This window comes from Emys orbicularis, chromosome 9 (assembly GCF_028017835.1).
Source record: "Emys orbicularis isolate rEmyOrb1 chromosome 9, rEmyOrb1.hap1, whole genome shotgun sequence".
In the NCBI taxonomy this organism is placed as follows: Eukaryota; Metazoa; Chordata; order Testudines; family Emydidae; genus Emys; species Emys orbicularis.
The window spans coordinates 62542321-62564889 of record NC_088691.1 but is presented as its reverse complement, the minus strand read 5'-3'; the positions used below and the strand labels follow the sequence as shown (position 1 = coordinate 62564889).

Here is a 22569-nt window from a genome sequence, read left to right as displayed (position 1 = left end):
CACCGTGACGGCATGAAGTCGGACACTAGCTCCGACCTCTCAGAGAACATGAGACCCAGCGCCCAGGACATCTCGCTGTCACTGGGTCTTGTGGATACTGTTGAACGGCGATTCTGGGCCCGTGAAACAAGCACGGACTGGTGGGACAGCATAGTGCTGCAGGTCTGGGATGAATCCCAGTGGCTGCGCAACTTTCGCATGCGGAAGGGGACTTTCCTCGAACTGTGTGAGTTGCTGTCCCCTGCCCTGAAGCGAAAGGACACCCGGATGCGGGCAGCCCTGACTGTCCAGAAGCGAGTGGCCATAGCCCTCTGGAAGCTCGCAACACCAGACAGCTACCGGTCCGTCGCTAACCACTTTGGTGTGGGCAAGTCTACCGTGGGGGTTGCTGTCATGCAAGTAGCCAAGGCAATCGTCAAGCTACTGCTATCTAAGGTAGTGACCCTGGGAAACGTGGAGCTCATCATAGATGGCTTTGCCGAGATGGGATTCCCAAACTGCGGTGGGGCTATAGATGGGACTCACATCCCTATCCTGGGACCGGACCACCAGGCCAGCCAGTACATCAACCGAAAGGGATACTTTTCCATGGTGCTGCAAGCACTGGTGGACCATCGGGGACGTTTTACTAATATCAACGTTGGATGGCCTGGCAAGGTTCATGACGCTCGGGTTTTCAGGAACTCTGGTCTGTTTAGACGGCTGCAGGAAGGTCTTTACTTCCCGGACCACAAAGTAACTGTTGGGGATGTGGAGATGCCTACAGTCATCCTCGGGGACCCTGCATACCCGCTCATGCCCTGGCTCATGAAGCCCTACACTGGCGCACTGGACTCAGGGAAAGAACTATTCAACTACCGGCTCAGCAAGTGCAGAATGGTGGTGGAGTGTGCTTTTGGCCGTCTCAAGGGGAGATGGAGAAGCCTACTCACTCGCTGTGATCTCAGCGAGACCAATATCCCCATTGTGATAGCTGCTTGCTGTGTGCTCCACAATTTGTGTGAGAGCAAGGGGGAGACCTTTATGGCGGGGTGGGAGGTTGAGGCAAATAGCCTGGCTTCTGATTACGCCCAGCCAGACAGCCGGGCGATTAGAAGATCCCAGCGGGACGCGCTGTGCATCAGGGAGGCTTTGAAAGCCAGGTTCCTGACTGAGCAGGGTCTCCAGTGACTGTTTACTTTGTGGACACAGATGCTGAACCTGCCCCCGTTTCTTTACCCAGTTACTGTTGACTATCCTTCCAAGTTACATACCCCCTTCCCCACCTTCCCAACAAATAAAATCTGTTCCGTTTTGTTAATGAACAAAGTTCTCTTTCTTACTGTTTTCGCGGGAATGTTTTAAACCGGGGACGCAGACTGTGGCGGGGGGCGGGTTTAGTGTTCTGATGCAAATGATGCTTCTAAACTCCGGGAATGACAGGCTCCGCAGTGCTGGATTGGTTGTTTCAACGCAGCCTGCCAGCAGTCCTGGGCGGGACTGCGTGTATGTGTCGGCCAAGTGACTTTCTGGCAGGGGGCGGAGGGTAACAGACCCTCTGCTGTGTGGCTCTGTGATCCAGGATAAGGACCGCGGCATAAGATCTCTAACTGCCCTCCCCCGCCACAAAGTCACAGATCAACCCCCTCGCACCCCAGAACATGAAAACCGCCTCCCAGACTGACCAGGGTAACTGGTGACTGCACTGTGTATGTGTCCTGATGCTGGACCTGCCCCCGCCTCTGTAGCCTGCTACAGGTGACTGTCCTGTCCAAGTAACAAACCCCTTCCCCCCCTTCAGCCAGAATCCCCTCTAAAAGACACTCTCGGAAACAGTACTTGACAGAAACAGATGTTTTATTATGAACCGCACATGAAAAGGGGGGGGAGGAAACTTGGACGTGGGCTAGTGTGAGATGGGTAGGAAAGGACTTTTCAAACTTTGTGGAACGAGAGCCTTCCAGTGCTGCAGCAGTGTGCAGGGGCCGACTGAAAGTTTTAACGGCCCTTGCCGCCCCTCCTTCTTTGGACTTTTGGTGAGGGGGGTGTGGGACTTGGTGGCGGGGGAGGGCGGTTAGAGATAGACAGCAGCAGGGCTCTGTCCTCCTGCCTCCGGTCTTGCAGAACATCCACTAGGCGCCGGAGTGTCTCCGTTTGCTCCCTCATTAGTCCAAGCAGGGTTTGAGTAGCCTGCTGGTCCTCCTGGCACCACCTCTCCTCCCGTTCCATGACTGCTCTGTGCATTTGTGACAAGTTCTCCCTCCACTGTGTCGTCTGGGCTGCCTGCTCTCGTGAGCAGTCCATAAGTTCATAAAACATGTCTTCACGCGTCTTCCTCTTCCTTCTCCTAATCTGCGCTAGCCTCTGGGAGTGTGATGCCAGGCTGGGTTGGGAGACATTCGCAGATGTGTCTGTGGCAATGGGAAAAAGGGAGTGAATTCCTGAGACAGATAAATGAAGTTGCTAACAAAGAACATAGTCTTTCTCTGTGAACAACACCATGCACTGGACCTTTCACATGCGCACTCAGGACAAGGTCGAATTTTCGGCCCTCGCCTTCAGTGCCTGGGGTCTTGCAGTTGCGATCAGAGAACCGTGGCAGGACACCTCTACATCTGTTGCAGGAAAACATGGTAAGCCGTAGACTTGTGGCAGCTTAAAAATGTAATAGTAGCACTGGGCTCCTTTCGCACTGAATGCAAGGCCACTCTCTGCTGGCAGCAATCAGGGAAGCATGAGCTCTGCCCCTGTCCCACCACCTCGCGGCTGTCCCCGGGAAAGCTCCCTATATGCTGCCCCTCTGCCGCCTCCACCGCATGGCTGCAAAGCAGTCCCAATACTAACATTCCCCTCCCTAATTTAAAGCAGGGCGTCATGTGTGATATTACTCTGATGAGGATCTCGGAGACCGAGAGGGGAAGGATGCTTCGGGAGACCATGCAGAGGCCAGGGCCGTATGCCGCCATGCTGTGCCGTGCCATGATCCCGGACTACCTAATGGACTCATGGCGTGGGAACGTGTGTTACCACGGTGGACCGAACAAGATCGCCCTGCCGCGGAACCTGATGCGCATGCTTGAGCGGTACCTCCAGGAGAGCTATGCCGAGCTATCCCAGGAGGACTCTCTGTCCATTCCCGGGCACATTGACCGTCTTTTCCTTTAAGTGCAGCATAAGGGACTACAGAGTGGAGCGTCCTGTGGTGGCCTAATCATGAATATCCGGACATTATTTGATTTTTTATACATAGTTAGGACTAAATAGTTGACTAAGCCAACTAAATCATGAACACCAAATTGCTAATATAGTTAATATTCCTGTTTTGTTATAAATAAAAGTTTCTATGTTTAAATGAGTGAATGAAAAGCCCATTCTTAACAATATAAATATTCCAGTTATGTTAAAATTAAATGTTTAGATGTTTAAAGCACTCACTGCTTGATCCTTCCCCTGATTCGGTGTCCGGGGTAAGGGCTGTGGACGGTTGGTAGGGGATCTCGGTAAGGGTGATGAAGAGCTCCTGGCTGTCGGGGAAATCAGCGGTGCAAGCGCTGCCGACTGCCTCGTCCTCCTCATCTCCTTCCTCATCTTCCCCGTCCGCTAACATTTCCGACGAGGAACCGGCCGTGGACAATATCCCATCCTCGGAGTCCACGGTCACTGGTGGGGTAGTGGTGGCGGCCGCACCTAGGATGGAATGCAGTGCCTCGTAGAAACGTGATGTGTGGGGCTGGGATCCGGAGCGTCGGTTTGCCTCTTTGGTTTTTTGGTAGCCTTGTCTCAGCTCCTTGATTTTCACGTGGCACTGCGTTGCATCCCGGCTGTATCCTCTCTCTGCCATGGCTTTCGAGATCTTCTCGTAGATCTTTGCATTCCTTCTTTTGGAGCGCAGCTCTGAAAGCACGGACTCATCGCCCCACACAGCGATGAGATCCAAGACTTCCCGATCAGTCCATGCTGGGGCCCTCTTTCTATTCTGGGATTGCACGGCCATCTCTGCTGGAGAGCTCTGCATCGTTGCCAGTGCTGCTGAGCTCTCCACGCTGTCCAAACAGGAAATGAGATTCAAACTGCCCAGACAGGAAAAGGAATTCAAATTTTCCCGGGGCTTTTCCTGTGTGGCTGGTCAGAGCATCCGAGCTCGAACTGCTGTCCAGAGCGTCAACAGAGTGGTGCACTGTGGGATAGCTCCCGGAGCTATTACCGTCGATTTCCATCCACACCTAGCCTAATTCGATATTGCCATTTCGAATTTAGCGCTATTCCTCTCGTTTTCGAGGAGTACAGAAGTCGAATTTAAAAGAGCTCTATGTCGAACTAAATAGCTTCGTGGTGTGGACGGGTGCAGGGTTAATTCGATGTAACGGCGCTAAATTCGATATAAACTCCTAGTGTAGACCAGGCCTTAGATTGTAAACTCTCTGGGGCAGGGACCGACTTTTAGTTCTCTGTTTGTACAGTGCCTAGCACAATTAATTAAGTTTATCTGCGCAACCTTACAATGGCCCCCTTTTGTATGCTTATCATACAAACTATAATTACATGGGCATATACATTTTTTTCCACAGGACCCCTGCCACATTCAGCACGCTGGATGGGCCCACACTGGGGATGAATCAAAGCTGTGTAGTGAAGACAACAGTTGTCTGTAGAACCCCTGCTTCATTTTTTGCAGAAGTTGGAAAATGTGTCATGAATGAGGCAAGGGATTGCAGAAAGGGGAAGGATGGTCTCATGTTTAAGGCAGTTGAATGCTGCCTTGGGAAACTGGATTCTACCCCTGCCTCGCCGTAGAATTCCTATGTGATGCCAGGCAAGCTACTTAAAACAAATTTTTAACTGTGTTCCTCATTTTCTACATGCCCGACTTCAGACCCTGGGATGTGATCTGCAGAAGTGCCGAGCACTCACAGCTGCAACTGAAGACAATGGAAGCTGGGCTTTGAACATATAAACTGCTGTATAATGCAAAGTACCCTGAAAAATTAGGTCCTAGGCACCTCAAACTGGGCACCCAAAATTAGTGGATATTTTTTACCTTCATTTCTCTGTGCCTTCGCTCCCATCCATAAAAAGGGATACCACCCCACCCCCTAAACTTACAGGGGTTTTGGGAAAATAAATTCACCAGTGTTTGTGAAGCTGTCAGATAGTATAATGATGAGTGCCATAGGAAAGCCCTGGAAGAAATTAATATTTCCGTCTTCACAGCAAGGTTTGAATAGAGAGCGGTAAATAAGGCCTACGGCCACACATTGAACAGTGAGGATAAAAAATTATTTAAGAGCTTCTCCTTAAGAGAGCACCATCCATTATGTGCCCTGAATGAGGGAGGGGTTTTGTGAAAAGAAATAGCAAGTGATCATGTAATTAAAGAATGTTATAGTGCGTATGCACAAGGGGACCAAAACTAAGGCTGCGCAGGCAATCTGAATTCTGGGATTTATTAACTTTCGAGTATTTGATTTTGCAACCTTTATGTTCTTTTATCAGAGGAAGCATTTGTGAATACTTGAAGTATAAATTTAAACAGCTCAACTAATAACACCCAGCTATGTAATGTGGACTGGATACCATTACTAGGAGAAGATTAACCTTTGCATTTCCTTTTGTGTGTGCACGCAGGCGTTTAAATTCTCTGTTTTAACCAGACACTAATACAGTTAACGTTGTTAAGGTGCTGCCTGTGCTACAAAATGGAACCTTGTTATAATCAGATCTCCTGATATTGTGGTATATGTAGGGTAGACTGGACCTGTCTTTAAGCAAGCAAACTCCATGGATTGTGTTCACATTTTATGTATTTTTTTTAAATCCTCCACACGGTTCAGATGTACATCTTCATTACTTCTGACTGTCTCAAAAAAAGACTGCAGGGAAAGGGGTCTGTGGACACCGGGCACTGTAGCAAATAATAAAGGTACAAATGCCAAGAGCATCAAGGAAACTCTCCCCCCTTCATTACGACAACTGCTAGGACAGAACAAGAAATGTTTCAGACTGCTATAATTCATTCCAGTGCAATCTCTCTCATGTAGCTTATCCTTGCACAAAAGATTCTATCAACATCCAAGATATGTAATTTTGCGGAAATTAAACCATTTCAGCGGAATATGATGTAAAAACCTTAGAAATCCAAATGCCATTCTATGAATATGAAAGGACTAAAAGGACACATTCTTCAAGAGCACTAGTTTTTAGTGAAACAGCAGCGAGCCCTATAGCATTCTACCCTTATGGAGAACAGCATATGCAACAGTGCTGGATGGCAGTGTATGCAGATAAGACTAACAAACCTAACAAGCTTAGGAGAAACTGAAGGGTTCCCTGCTCCCCTTCAAGTGGAAAAGAGACTTAAAATTAGATTAAAATGCAACCAGCATGCTCCACAGTGCACTACAGACAAGTGTTCAATCTGCTGTGACAAGCAAGACAACCTTACTTACTGCTAATTCCTTGCTTTGTACCCTCTGTCTCCCCATCCTCTGAACAGAGACGTTCAAGTATCATGGCTCCACCTACTTGCATCAAGCAGGCAGAATATCTGCCAGTCAAGCACTGTATATAAGACCCCAGCCCACTGCCTTCCTGGCAGTTAGAAAACATGCAGAGTGATAGGAAGAAAGGAGGATAGAGAAAATACAGGAGAGAAGAAGGCAGATGGAAAGAGAGCAGAATGTGTGATGTCAGGAAAGAATGAGAGAGAGATGACAAAAGGAATTACTGGTGAGTAATTTTCCCTTGTCATACATCCCTCTTCCATCGTATGAACAAAAACATTTGAAAATTGACAAAGGATGTATCAAAGGGAGATCTTACCTTAGCATGTAGCCTGTAGGACTTTACAACCAAAGGAGGCAAAACAGATCTAGCTGATGGTCCCATATGCAAGTCCTGGGAGATGACTGGGCCTGCACACTTGAGATGTGGAGGCTTCAGTCCTCGCTGCCCATGACATGTAAAGAGCCCTGGACAAGTGGTTATGAAGCTGGAGCTGGTTGCTTACCATCATCTTGGTCATAAGCCCATAAAATACACACCTTAGCTGTAAATATACTAGGCTGTGTTTGCTAAAGTTTCCCACTGTCACTACCACTTTACCACTAGTGGAGCTGAAACAACAAAGGAGGTAGCAGCGATTATTTTACATGATGTGTAATTCAAGCAGGCCTACATTGAAGTCAATGGAGTTACAACTGTGTTAGGAAAATTAGAATCAGGCCCGTGATGTTCACTGAAGGAATAAGTCAGGTGACAGGCAAAAGGCCATCTCCTCAGGAAAAAACTGACCACACAGGGGTAATGACAAGAAAATTCCGCTCACCCACCTATATAGCAAAAGTTATCGTGACCAAAGAGGCCAACTCATGAGTTTAAGAGGGGTTCCTTCCAGTGGCGCATATGCAGGGCCCACAAGCCCAGCAATATCAAAAGAGATTCCACTGAGGAACAACTGAACTAGACTGGTATCACTGCAGTAAGAAGTGGGAGAGTCTCCTGACACAAACCTATGATCTGATATCTCTGCCAGCAACAGACCCATAAACAGCAGATTAAAATTAGCTCTGAGGGCAATGACTAAATGACTAATGACATTGACAATGCAAGGGGGAAGTGAAAGCCATCGTGAAGGGAACCAGCATGGGTGAAGATGTTTCTTTTGGTACCTGTAGTGAGGCAGTGTGGCCTCCCTCTGAGCCAGAGGGGGAGGAACCACCCTCCATGCCCAAGTGGGTGGAGCTAGGCCTGCCTCCCTCCTCCCGCCAGAAGGATGTCACCAGGACAGGAAGTATAAAGGGCGGAGCCTCCCACTCAGTTGGAACGGCGACACCGAAGGAGGCAGACAGACACTGCTCGCTCCCTGCTGCTGAACCCAGTGACGCCCTGCCTGCTGGGGAGCCTGCTTCTGCCACAGACCTGCTGGGACTGCCACAGGCCACCTACCCAGAGGGGCAGCTGACCTTAGTCTGGCTGCAGCTTTGCCTGAAGCACGGCCAGCATGTTGCGGTTGGGATCCCGCTGACCAGTGGCGGACTACTCTGTCACTGTTAGGGCCCTGGGTCAGGGTCTGGTGGAGTAGGGTGGGCCCAGACCCCACCTGCCACTCCATCCCTGGGGTGGAAGCCTCCCCTCATCAGGCCCAGTGCCTGTGCTTGTCGGTTGTCCGCTGGAGCTAGGACGCCTGCCCCTGGGGTTCGTTCTATCTCTGCCACTAGAGACCAGAGCTCATTACCTCCTGGGTTTTCTCTGGCTCTGCTACAAGAGCCCAGGACTAATTGACTGCTGGGTGTGCGCCGGCTCTGCAACAAGAGCACAGAGCTCATTGAATACTGGGTGTGCCCAGTCTCTGAAGCAAGAGTCTGGGGCTAACTGACTACAGGGTTTGCGCTGCCTCTGTCTCCAGAGGCCGGAGCCAATTGACTGCTGGGGGTGCTCTGCCCTGGGCTGAAGGGCTTGAAGCTACTTATGTCTGTGTTGGCCCAGACCCCTGCCACAAGGGTCCTGAGGCCATAGACTAAGGTGGGTGCAGCCCCTGCTTGAAAAGTCCCAGGGCCCTTGACGGTTGGCTGCCCAGCCCATTAGACCGGTCAGGACGCTAACGCCTATGCTAATTCCCCTGCTATAAGTCAGAGGCCCCGACAGCAAAGCAAGGCAGCGTGGCTTCTCTCCGACACAGAGGGGGAGGGACAACCACCCCAGCGCTACAGTACCCCAATGAACAAAGGTTGGAAGAATTTCACATCAGAAAAACCTCCTGTGAAGCAGCCCCAGTCAGTCTTTACGTTGCTTACCTAAACAGTACGTTGCAGGAGACTAGAATTGGTCCCTGGGCCAGTACAGCCAAATGGAAGAGTTCAAAAGGGGAAACCCAGTATTAGACTCATCGCTTCCAAATAATAAGCGCATCAGAGTACTGGGTGACAGGGATCTAGCAATATCAACTCTGACTTTTTAGCATTCTATGTATTAGGGAAGGGTAGGTAGCCCAGTTCCAAGCCATGCAAAGGTGTCTGTGTCTAGTGCTTTGGGCTCCAAGAACCTAGTGCGGATGCAAAGGAGGTGAATTGGGCTACTGCTAGGGACCCCATCCCAGTCTACATTTGCTGGAAAATACAGGGGTTGAGATTCCATTCTCTGGGGATTGTTGATGATGGCCATGCACTTCCCCTGACGATCAACCACTGCAGGGATACAAGACAGGCTTCAGCTCAGACTCCGAAGTTCAGAGAGGAGGAGAGGAGTACAACTCCCTTCAGTCTGTTTATATATTGTTGTATCACATTAATACAAACATGTAGGAATGGGGGTCCGAAGTGCACAGAGCCCAGTATTCTCCAAGTTTGATGCTTAGCCTCTGGATGGGAAAGGACCACTACTTGAGCTGAGAGGAGCCTGAGAGTGTGGGATCAATAGGGAGACATGTGGGGCAAGTGGGCCCATAAAGCTAAGAAGGACAGTACAAATGGAGGGATATTCTTTGAACAAGGGGACATACTGCCATTGGGCCAAGAAAAAAGGCTGTAGGGGTTGAAGATGTAGCCAGAGTACCAAGCCAATGCAGGATGCCCCTAAGGTGGATGATCTAAGCAACTCTTGAAGATAGCTTCAAGATTGTGATGCATACTATTTCAATGCTTTGTAGTCAGTGGGGTATTCTTAAATTGAGGGCAGTCAAACAACTGCCCCAGTACGCCTGTATGCACAAACTGAAGGACTTTTATCTTAGTTATGCAACCAGATGCTGAGGACAATTGCAATGAAAGATGCACAAACAAGGTTAGATTAAAAAGCCTGTGGTTACTGAAATCCAGTCAATTTAATTCACTGAAGGGATTGTGGGGGCAGGTTCTCCAAGAGTAATCAAAGATGTTCTGCATGCAGTTGCACTTTTACCCTTATGCCAACTTCTGCTCTCAGAATCACATCCATGACTTGTACTAACTTTAACAGAAGCTGCCCATTTCATATCTGACAACAGAGTTTGGCCAGAACTACCAGCTTAGGGCATCCTACAAAGAATTATGCACATGCTTACCTTTATGCATATGGGTAAGTCCCATTAAAGACAATGGGATACTCCCAGGTGTAAAGCTAATTACACACGAGTCTTTGCAGGACCAGTCAGGGCCTTTGATAAAAGTTATCGTTACTCACTGTCATCATAAAATATAAAATCCAAGATACTGTGAAGGAAAAGAAATAGTGAAGCTTGCCATTTATTTTCTATCTGAACAAATTTCATGATTTCTAAGTATCAAGCATATGATACTTTCTCTAATTATCTATCTAAGATGCACGTCGGACCCCCATTACCATCGTTATCGGAGCAACTCACCATCTTTAATGTATTTATTCTCACAACACCCTGTGAGGGAGGTCAGTGCTATTATCCCCATTGTACAGATGGAGAGCTGAGGCACAGAGAGGCTAAGCACAGTCACACAGGAAGTCTGTGGTGAGGTAAGAATTGCACCCAGGTCTCCCAAGTCCCAGGCTAGTGTGCTAACAACTGGACTCAATGTAAATTATAGAAATGTGACCCTCAAAAGCACCGGATACTCAAGGACTCTGAACTAAAAACTGGCCTGTACGTTTCACTAGGACAAGCTTTTTCCCAGTGACAGAAAGACCAGAGTGACAGCAAGTCACAGTATTTCAGTATTTCCCTTTCTGATCCTGTCTAGGGTTGGAAAGATTAGAAGCATCCTAAAATGACTGACCTTCCACTAAGACTCACCCTGATTTTTGAGATCCTGGCTCCTGTGAATGAAGTCCATGATAAAGCATAAATTCATATAAACTGACTCAATTGATATTTGGCTGTATGGAGCATATTGCTGAGGTTCATAAGTAAAACACTTTTCATTTCATTACTGGAAGCGAAATATCAATCTACATCTTTCAGGCTACCTGAGCAATAGATGCACTACTGAGCCTGCCAGAGTCCAAGCTATTTATTCTCTGGGGGGAGGGGAAAGGGACGAAAAAGCAAAACAAAAACCAAGCATCAACAGCATGAAGTTTAGGAATTTAAACCCTAAGAGTCAGGAAATTCCAAAGTGAAGGTTCTCACAGTAATCAGCTCATCTGCAGTGACATATTGTTCTGAGCAGTCTATATAGTCAGCCCCCACTCACCCATGCATCACTCTTAAAATGGTGTTCTTCAAACACAGCTCTTTCTCCTCCTCTGAGTTGCCATTCCCTCATCTCTCACTACTGCCCCTGCCTTACGCACATTCCACAGGCAAAAATGAGGAGGTTAAGTTCATTCAAATTATTCTCTGTAAATAATTTGCTTGGCTCTAGTAAAATAGATTTGGCTTCTTTCTCTCCTCCTCCATCCAAGCAACTTGGGAAAAATATATATATATAACATAATGTGAAACACCTTTCTTTTTCCCCACAGTAGTGAGGGTGCCAAGAAGAGAGATAATACTGCATTGTGCCAACTGAAAAAGAAATTTCAAGGGAAAATTCTGCCAATAAGCTATAAGTTAGTGAGAAGTCATTCTGGAGAATGTTAGGTTATTTTTATATTAAATCAGAGTCTCAAAAGTGACTGTTCAAGTTGACTGTCTCTTTAAGCAACTTGCCAAGGTCACATAGCAAGTCTGTGGCACAGTCAGAAAAGAATACCAGATCTCCCAAGTCCCATCCCAGTCCAGTACCTTGACCACTAGTTTTGCCATTCAGTTAGGAAGTCTTGCACGAGAGCCAACCAATAATAATATGTGGTTTGTGGTATTCAGGCTGCTCTTCATTAACACTTCCTCAGATATATTAAAGGTTAATGATCAGGGATGAAGAATTGGTTCTTTAAAATTAAAAAAAGATGCAAAGGTTGCCGAACATTTCGAACAATCCTGCACTATTAAACCAGGCATGGATTTCAAGGTTTAAAGCAGTACCCCCCAAAATGAATCCAATATAAGTATGCAAGACCCATCAAACACCAACCAGATATCCTGCTGGGAAAACTAACATCATAAGGAGCCAGGCACAGTGTAGGCATTATATAAGTTTCTCCAGACAGCTCAGCTTCTGGCAATGCACCTCAGTTCTGACCTGCAGAACCCCTTGATGTCTATGTCATCCTGAGTCTCTACTGGGGAAAAAAAAAGTTTCAGGCTAACAAATACAAAATAGGCCCCTGATCCTGCCAATCCTATCCCTGCGGCAAACCCCGAACACACACAGTCCCATTGATTGCAATAAGAGTCCTTGCAAGCACCAGGAATAGGTCCACATTTTTTGATTGCAGGATCACATATAAACAGGAGTGCAAGTAGGGGGTACCCACCAATACGCAGTACCGGCAAGAGATTTTTAGCAGGTATGGGATACTGGAAAGACTTGGGGCTAGCTCCCCGCTACAGGGGAGGGGGGAGGGGGCTGCGCTCTGCTCCTTAAAAGAGCAGAACGTGGCTAGGGAGGGCATTCATACTTTAAATGGCTTTGTTTTTAAGTTTGTTAGCATATATATTGTGCTGTTATGTTGGTCAGGAGTCCTCAAGAGGGGAGGGAGGGGGATGGAAAATGTTTAAACAGTGTTTTTGATTCTGTTTCTCCCTATTGGTCTGAATTATCCATGATATCCATACTGCATCACATCAAGTCCAGATCATTAGAGGAATGCCTCTGCTTGCACTGACCAGAGGATGTTTGGATTCTGATATCAGCCCAGTTCTGCAGCCTGACGGGAATCAGGTGTTGTCTCCAGTGTAAACATAGAATTCTTCTTTGCAGCCAAACTAGTCTAACATGCATTTTGTTAACTGGAACTGGAGCATCAAAACAAAGAAAACAAATGCCCCATGCTTTGTGGGTGAGAGAACTATAAGTGAAGATTATAATGCCAGACACTGACAGCCTTAAACCAGCCGCCTCAGGAATCTGCCAAGAACTTTGCTGAAAATATGTTCCTCATCTTAGCAACAGAGCTAAGACTTATCACACATCTGCCCACCTTTATTCGAATGAAGCTCCTTCTGAGCTGATAGCTCAGGCATTGTCAGTTTCATCCAGAACAATTTACAAACTTGGAACCTAATCCTATAAACCCTTAATCATTTGATCAATCCCATTGAAGACCATGGGACTATTTGCATGACTATGGACCACTTTTGTGGACTGGTAAGAGTTTCAGGAGTCTGTTCCTATAAAGGAAGTTGAAACCCCCATTGAAATGCAATGTTTGGGTACAATACCATAAAGCAGTTTAGAATACAGTGCTACTTAAAATTTGTCTTTTAATAAGTCATACATATGCTGAAATGGCTCCTCACCCAACTCCCATATTCCATATAAACAGACTGAATACTACATATGTGGGGGGAAAGAGAGTAGTTAAGCATGTTGATGTTTGTCTATACAAAGGGGGGTGTCAGAGGGGATGGGGAGAGCATGGGGGCCCCGGGCTGGGGGCAGGGTCACATGGAGGGTCACGTGGGGAGGTCACATGCCCCTCTTGTGGCCCTCCCATGAGTACAGTACTGGCAAGAAATGATTTCTACTTGCACCACTGGGTATAAAAAGAGAGTCAAGCATTAACCCATCAACTACCCATGTCAGGAACAAAACAACTTCTGTTTTCATTAAAATTATATGGAACTACACTTACTTCCTCCTGAAAGAGGATAAGGTCCCAAGTTGGATAACACGAGACTGATCACTTCTGTAAAACCATAAAAAGGAACAACCATAAAACCTTCATCCACTGTACTGGACAACAGAAAGCACAAAACAGGACAGCTCTACGTTCAGAACGAAAACCCAATCAGTAAGGGGCTAAACATTTACTCCTTCTGGATAATACATTCCAAAACTCAGAGATGTAAAGCAAATCTGAAATGTGCAGTGCATTTCTAGAGAATTTATGTCTTGTACGCTGTCCAATCAGACTTCCGAGAATTACCTCTGCATTCCATTCAGTGTATAGTAATATACTGTAATAGTTACAAAAGGCAAACATTAAAATACAGTACTGCGTATTAAAATTTTATTCATGGCTGCCTGCTACTTTTATTCTTCTGTAACGTATTAGAGTATAGTTGAGAAATAATAGCTCCTTCACTAATTTGGGGGGAGGGAATTTCAGCCCTACCGATGAAGGATTTACAACATAAGTGTTAACTTGGGTTAATACTAGGAAAACTGCCAACTAAAGATTATATATATAGACCTAGTGCTCACCTCAAACTCAGTACCTCAGCCAATAAACTGTTTACCCTCCCTCCCCTCTTCAATGCCCCATTGTGTGGGGCAGAGTATGGTGGAATATAGATTCACTTGTTCCCTCCTGACTGGAGACCCTTTCTGTTAAGTGACAAAAGATTACAGACAAGACTGATGTCACCAAAGCATCCACCCAGTTATGAAATCTGTAGATCAGACTCCCTCTCTCTGTTCCTAAGGAGAAAAAATGGTAAAAGTCAAATTATAAAAGAAAAGCAGAGTTTCCCATTGTCTAGGTATTCTTGGCACTGCATACTTAAGGGCTATACTGTGGGGGGTTATGGGAAGGCTTCAGAATAACTCTGGGTACCTTGGTAAAAGGGAGCATGACAGAGCAGCACCCACACCACCCTATAACTGAGTGTACCTCACACAGCACTGGCCTGACACCACTGGTTGATGCAGAAGGGGGTGCTCACCCCTACCCACTCTGAGAAGTCCAGCACCACTACTGTTACGGACTCACTTTCCCTGGGTCTGCTCCAAAGCCCATTGAAGTCAATGAGAAGTCCTTCCATTGGATCAGCCCCCCGGTGCTCAAGAAGCGCAAAGAATGACTCTGGTTGGCACCTATGCAGGTGGACAAGGCCGTCTGACCTCTTGTTCACCAGCACAATGCCAGCCACAATCTAGCACTGAATCAGCACCTACGATGTCTTCTTATACCCATGATCCAGAGTACACTTTCACCGGGATAACTGCATTCAAATAACAAGAACAGTTATCTCTATGGGGGTGATGGAGAGGATGGTTTTTAAAAACACTGCAGAGGTAACATCAGCTCTATAGTTAGATTTGTGTCCTGTGGTTGTCGCAGTAGCTTACAGGCATATTTTAGTTACTAACTATTTGGCAGCTGCAGGTTCCCAAAAGAAATAAATGTTGCCAGCATAATATTGGCAGAGCACAACATAGAGCAATCTATTTCTGTATTTGCATATTTCCACTGTACCGAGACAAGTTCTCATTGCCTGTGGAGGAGAGAAGGAGAGAGGTTACGTCTCCTTTTCCCCCGCTGCCTCTGTGGGGGAGCAGTGGTGCCACCCTGCACTGCCAATTTCTATTAGATAAAAAGCTAAAGGAATGTTTGAAAAGCCAGTGGGCAATATGAGTAAACAAGGTACCATCTTGCCTGGAACCCTCACTGGTTTCTGGGCAGACTTTACTAATGAAACAGAAAAGAATAAATTGCAGCAGAGAATTAAATTCAAAACTTGATAAACTTGCTGACAGAGTTATAAACTTGGGAGACATCCAGGCCTCTACAGCAGCTTACCATGCAAGAGGCAAATATTGGAGAGGTGATGGCAAACCTGATTAAAGAAAACAAGCCATTTAGACGCTACAAAGAATCAAACCACAAGTCACTGAATTATATGAAGAAAATGAATCAGCAAACTCAATTGTTTCTTTTGAGAATGGGCTTCCTAGAGCTTCCAGAGCCAAATTATATTTAATGTCTGAGATCTGCAGACAAAAATGCATATGTTTGCACACCTACATTTGCAAGGGCAACTACCTACCACAACTGCACACATATATCCAGCATGCAGGTATCCAAGTACCTATTTGCACACACAAATGTACAAGTCATGGATGCAACTGTGGTAACTGTGCAAATTTGCAGACCTGTCTGTGAGCACAAACATCTTTTTTTTTAAATCTGACCTTTAAACAAGAGGTGGAAGGTGTCCCTTTATCATGTATGTGGAGCAGAGCCTTCAGATGGATCCTGAAGGTGTCTGAAAGCACTGTTAATAATAATAAAAAACAAGAACGGACTCATCTGCTGTCTGAAAACAATACACTGATATAGTCCCATAGGTTTGCATGGCACTTTACAGGCACAAAAAAATATATTGACGGGCACTGAAAGATGTATCCAGCAGGACTTGAAAGAAAACTAGTTGCCTACTCTCGAACATTTCCCTAGTGAGTGGGGAAGCCAATCCTATAAGCTTCTGCAGAATCTGAGCTTTTTGAAAAGCTACGGTCCTAGCCTTTTTTGTTGCAATGCTAAACTTCAGAATAAAGAGGAGTGTAGATCAAAGCAGTGCTGTCTTCTCGAAACTGTAGACTAACAGCTGCAGCACTTGTAACAGTTCACAGCTTTCCAAACTGCAGCAGAGAGAAAGCTGTGATGAAGGGTTTGAGGCATGCTGTGTTGGTCTTGCTCAGTAACCTATATCAGTGTTTCTTAAATGCACTGTGGCTGCTTCCGGTCACCAGCAGATTTTTATGACAGCCTCCAAAGTGCTGCAACAATCACTGAGCTGTCACCTATTAATGTCGCTTTGTAAACAAAATAAATCATAATGCGCACTGATTCCCTTCTAAATATTACAGTTCAGTACAGACAGAGCTGAACTACAAAGGCATGGGGTTTTTTTCAAGTCACAAAGCATATTCACTGGCTAATCACTATGTTTACATCTCGCGCTACCGTAGCTCTGTAAACGGCTATTGGCCAACGTCACTGTTAGGAAGATCGCTGTGTGGTGTTTGGGTAGGTTGAGAGTGTTCGTGACAGAAGGTGGAAGAGTTAAAAATGCCAATGGATATCGGAAAGTTTTTTTAAAAATCAGTTACAGGAAATGACCCTGAATGTGATACAGAGACGGTCCCCACAGAGCCACCTGCTGCTAAGAAAAAGAGAACACAGAAGGAAGAAAAACGAACATTTCAGGACCAGTGGGAAATGCAGTTTTGTGTTTCTGAAGCCATCTGATTCCGTTTCTGAGCAAGTTGCAGTGTGCGCTGTTTGTACGAAAGAAATGCATCAAATTAAAATGTCTGCAATGCAATGTCACTATAGCATTCATGCAGGGGAAGTTGAACAGAATTACCACAGTGAGTTTCAGAGGCACAAGCTGTTAAACAATGCAAAAACCAAGCTTGAAAAACAACAGTGACAGCTCAGAGTTTTGTTTTGTTTTTTAAATAAAATGGATCAGATATGGGTGGCTACTTTTAAAGTTGCACTACTTTTGGGGAAAGCAAGAAAACCATTCGGCAAGGGAGCATTCATGAAGAAAACTGTTCTGGCTGTACAACCAGAAAATACACTTTTCAGAGATATACCACTGAGCAATGACATGTTACAGAGGAGCACACGAGATCTGGCAAATTTTCTACAAAACAAAACAGCTGAAAAAGTCACAGTGAGCCCTTTCTACAGCCTGTGTTTGGATGAGAGCCTTGATGTCATGAGGAATCCCAAGGTCATCATATGTGTTCACTTTTTGGACTGTGATCACCATTGTTCTTCTGAAGGTATTTTATGTCAGGTGAGCCTCAGTGATAGGCCAACTGGCAAACACATTTTTCAATGGGTTCAGGCAAGAACGGAATGCCGCCGCGTTAGCTTTGACAATCTGTGCAGCTTGACAGTGGACAGGATAGCGGCTATGTAAGTGCACAAGGTGGGTGCTGAACTGCTTCCAAGAAAGCTGCACTCTGAAGCTTTTTTTGTTTCACTGTTTTGCCCATCACGAAGCTTCAATGAAAAGCATGGATGAGGTTGATTCCATAGTGAAAAAGTGCATCACTGCTCTCAACGCCAGCGATGTCAATGAAGGGAGATCTGCAACTTTGTGTGAAACGGGCTGCGAGACACATACGGTGCTGAATTACAACCTGGTCCGCTGGCTTAGTTTTAACAACAGTGAACAGAGGCTGTTTGAGCTCCGAGAAGAGCTCGTTGAGGTTCTGAACACAGTTTTGCCGGAACTGTCCCAAAAGCAACAAGATCCAGAAGCACATGGCTGTTTGCTTTTTTTGAAAGAGTGTTTACCCACGCTTGCTTCCGTAAACCTGGAGCTTCAGAAACCTCAGCTAACTATATCTGACAGCATTGAAGTAATTAATACATTCAGGAAGACAATCATTGACATCGTCCAGCCCCTACATGAGGAAAGAGACTTTTCAGTTTTTTAGGAGCTTAGTCAGTTTCTCAGCTGTCAGGATGAGAATGTGCAGCGAAAGGTCTATTTCACTGTAACTGAATACTTGAGTATCCTCTTGAAGGATCTTGAAAATCATTTAAGTGAGGGAAACTTTTTCAGTCAGTACTCCTTCGTGACCGATCCATTCAGCAATTCTGGTTGAGGCTTTTTGGCTGCAAACAAACTAACTGCCTTACAAAACAGATTAGCTTCCTTTGACTCTTCAGATTTGAGCAGTCTCAAATACCTCATTCTGTAAATGGGCAGTGATGCAAGAATGAAAATATATTTCAATCAGCCCGGTATTGTAGTACAGGAGTTCTGTAGTAATGTGTATCTGTTTGAGGACATCTACAAGCCCCTAGCTAAAGTTGCTTTTCTTTTCTTGTCCCTCTTTTCTACTACTGTTCTGTGTGCACTGCATTTTCTGAAGAACAAATACAAAATTGCCTCACTGATGCTAACCTGGAAGCTTCTCTTCTAGTTTCACAGGAGACTCAAGATCCTGCAGACTTTCCATTCAAAGAGCTCCTGAACTTTTGCAAGTAGTCTGATCCACACAATGGATGTGTTAAAACCCAGAACTTTAATTTCATTATCACACTGTATTAGTAAAGTACAATATAATATATGGAATATGTTTTTAGTTACTTCTGTATTATCATTTTTATTACTGGATTGGATTGATTTTTTTTTATCTGTGAACGAGAAAGAAATTTTGGACACATTTGCAGATATGTTTTTTCATTATTATTTAGACTTTTATTATGTAGAAGCATTTTTAAATTTAGTTCAGAATTGTTGTACAGATATCCACCTTTTACCAAAAAAGCAAAAGAAACAACAAAAAAGACAAGAATGTACAAAGCACCTTATTTGTGTTTCTATTGTGTTTAGAGGCAGTAAAGAATAGAGACAACTGTAAATTATTTTTATTATTGAGTCTGCAAAAAAACAAACAACCACATAAATAAATTACCATGATTTGCATGTGTAAATGTGCATATTTATTTGTTTTCCCTAAAGTTAATTAAGTATTTCAGGAAAAACTGTCAGAGCGGCAACCAACAAATTTGCTGTGAGAACCCCTGAAAATAAAGTCACTGTTCTTGTAAGTAAGCACAAGGAGCTCAGACAAAAAACCAGGGGATTCTGCCTAACTAGAGCAGACAGAGAATTCCACTTGATAATCAGCCTTCCTCTCCCATGATCTAAAACAGACTGTGCATTATTCAAGTATCTGCTGAGCTCCCCAGGGTAAGATGCAGCCCTTGCCATGAATCCACAGAAGCAGGGGTGAAAGTTGGCCGGTACGGGCCGGTACAGTGTACCAGTAAGAAGTGGCTGCCGGTACCGGCCCATATGCAGCCGACATTAAGCGCTTTAACATCGCTGTCCCTTTACACACACACACACACACACAGGTGACCCTACCGGCAGGGCCGCCGACGGGGGGGCAAAAGGGGCAGCTGCCCTGAGGGCCAGTTATTTAAAAGGGCCCGGGGCTCCCAGACGCCGACGCCCCTACTGCAGCAGCGGCTGGAGCCCCGAGCCCTTTTAAATCGCCGCCGGAGCTCTGGATAGCACAGGCCAGGCAGCGTGGATGGGCTGACTCAGGGAGGCTGACCCCCCCCCCCAGTCCCGCCCCGTCCCTTCCGCCCGAGGTGCCGGGCAACCGTACAGGTAAGTCTTCTATGTTACTTTCACCCCTGCACAGAAGCCACTTTCCCAGGTGATAAGTATAGTACCTAGTAGCAAACAGCCCATTCTCCATTGCACTTTCTACAGGAGAGTGAGAAATTAAAAGGAAAAAATCTAAGAACGAAGGGGCAGAAACCACCTAATCTCCTTTCACTGGGGCAGCATGACAAAGTCCATTCTGCTCTGAATTAGGCTAACAGCCTATCCTGAGGAAGAAGGACAATAAAAGCATAAGGAGATGGTATTAAGATATTTAGATCCTCATACAGTTAGCTTTTAAATGGTCCCAACTCATCTCTGAAGTTAACACCTTGTGGGGTTAGTAACATTAGGAGAGTGTCTACAAATTTATTGCTGCTATAAACAGGTGGAGACAGCTGTCTGTATAGCTATCTATGTATTTATATGGCTTTCTTTGCCATGGTATCCTAAAGCCCTGCCTAAGTAGCTAAGAAAAACAAATACAAAAATAAACTCTTGCTTTGCCAGCTGTAGGGGAAAATTTGGATAGGTAGTGGACTTTTTTCAGTATTATATAGATATAGATATACACACACACACACACACACACCCAGGTGGGTGAGTGTGCATTCACATGCAAGCTTGTGCACATGAGATTCACAGACGGGCCAACAAGGAAAAGCTACCTGAAGAAACTGGGATTGCATTAGTTCCACTGAAGTCAGTGGCATTTTTATTTCTTGTAGGAGTGAATTCCTACAAGAATTCCAGCTCCCACTGAAGTTCTGACTATCTCCAGTGCTCACATGTATTCCTGTATGTCTCAGCTGACCCAACCCAATGGGGTGCTCAATCCAACAAAAATCAGGCAAGGGACCTTGAACGGCACTCAGTTTTCAACGGGGAGTCAGCACAAAGAGTGGAGCACTGTGGTGGTGTATTCACAGCAACCGAGTTGCCGAGTAGATGGATTGCTGCATTTTGTGCTAGTGGGAGTCGTTAGAAGGGGTGTGGTTTTATTCCCAGGTATTCTGAATTGCAGTAATTAAGCCTGGCAGTCACAGACAGAAAGATCATCATGGCCATAACTGATAGGATGGGGCAACAGTCTTCTAGCCAGTCACAGGATTAGTGGGCATTTTTTAAAGCCATGGATACCTGCATATTGAATAGCATTGAAAAATCCAAAAGTAACCTGCAGCAACATTATAACCAATGGGCAGATGCCCTCAACAGAGGAGAGTTCCTCAATGTGCTTCCTATCAGTATCCCCTCTATCTTGCCTCTCTTGAGCTTTGGCCTGCTTCTCTCCATCCAGCTGCTGTCCTCTGCATGGCACTGGAAGATGGTGCTGTTTACACTGATGGTTTGTTATTGAGTGTTGAAATGTGTAGTGTTTCGTGTTAAGAAAAACAGCTTTAAATAACTGGTTTAAAGAGACACAGAATCACAGAGTTTCTAAAGTGAAATATTGAGAGGAGTAGGTTCAGAGAAGGGCGATGAGAATGGCTTGAGGTCTGGAAATCACATCTTACAATGAAAGCCAAAGGTGCTAAAGAGAAAGTTAATAGATGCCTTGATCACAGTCTATAATTACCTACAGGGGTAGAAGATGTGATGCTTTTTAATCTAGCAGACAAAGATGTTACAAGAGCCAAAGACTAGAAGTTGAAGTCAACAAGTTTCAAACTAAATAAGATGTGTATTTTTAACAGTGAGGGCAATAAACCACTGGAACAGATTATCATAGGAAGTAGTGGACTCTCGATTACTTCTTAGAGTCTTTAAATCAATGTCCTTCTAAAAGACATTCTAGTTCACCTGAAATTTGATGGGCTATGCACATGAATCACTGGGGAATTCTACAGTCTGTGTTATGCAGGAGATCAGACTATTTGATCAATGATCCCTTTTGGCCTTGAAGTCTATGAAAATTTTGGACCTACCAATCTTCACAGCATCCCTTTCACATTCTAGTTTTTAAACTGGCACATTTGAATTTACGTAAAAGGCAAGTTCAAAAACAATCACATACCCTTTACTATTGGCATTGGAGCTAAATGATGCCAGTCAAGTGACACAACTTTTAAATACACACTTGGTGATGAAAACTTATATGTGGATGGAGATTAAGTAATACCAGATCTCATAAGTCTGCACTTTGTCAATGATTAGACGTAATTCATCTCTGTCTCACATTGGGAACCCTACTTTCCTCACACACATTTCCAAATTACATCATGTGATTTAGTCAGTAACAGCTACAAGCACTTTGCTAAAATTCAGGCATTTCTATCATTTGTCCGGATACAACTTCAAGTCTCAGTAAACAAGGCCAGGTTTAAATCTATGCACTGTTCCAAGGTTTGACTTAACCAAGTTAAAACAAGTTTCCAAAGAAACAGTAACCTCATTATTATACAAAGCGTCCTTGTTGCCACAGCCTTGTCGCAAACTTTGGTTGCACAGGACTTTCTGTCTTATAGGAACATAAGGCCAACTCAAGAAAATGTTAGGTGATGTCTGAGAGTTCCTAACAGACATTACAGGGAATTTGGTACATGTCCAAAGAGAGGATGGCTCTTCTTAGTCAAAGGAACAATTTTAAACTCACTTTCCTATTTAGCCAGAGAGGTACCCAGTGGGAGCAATGTGTCATAAAGGCCTGTAAATAAAAGCCTCAATCCCTTGTGTCCACTGCCTGAAACTGAATTCTTTCCTCAGTAAGATTGGGGGTATTTTGTCTA

The 22569-nt window shown here is 45.2% G+C and overlaps 1 protein-coding gene and 1 pseudogene across 1 annotated transcript in view; one reads left to right on the top strand and one right to left on the bottom strand.

Annotated features, from left to right (window-relative positions):
• Nucleotides 1–22569, bottom strand: part of ST6GAL1 (ST6 beta-galactoside alpha-2,6-sialyltransferase 1) — a 100813-nt gene that overhangs the window by 66070 nt on the left and 12174 nt on the right. The window lies entirely within an intron of this gene.
• On the top strand, nucleotides 15764–18709 carry LOC135884109 (zinc finger MYM-type protein 6-like; annotated as a pseudogene).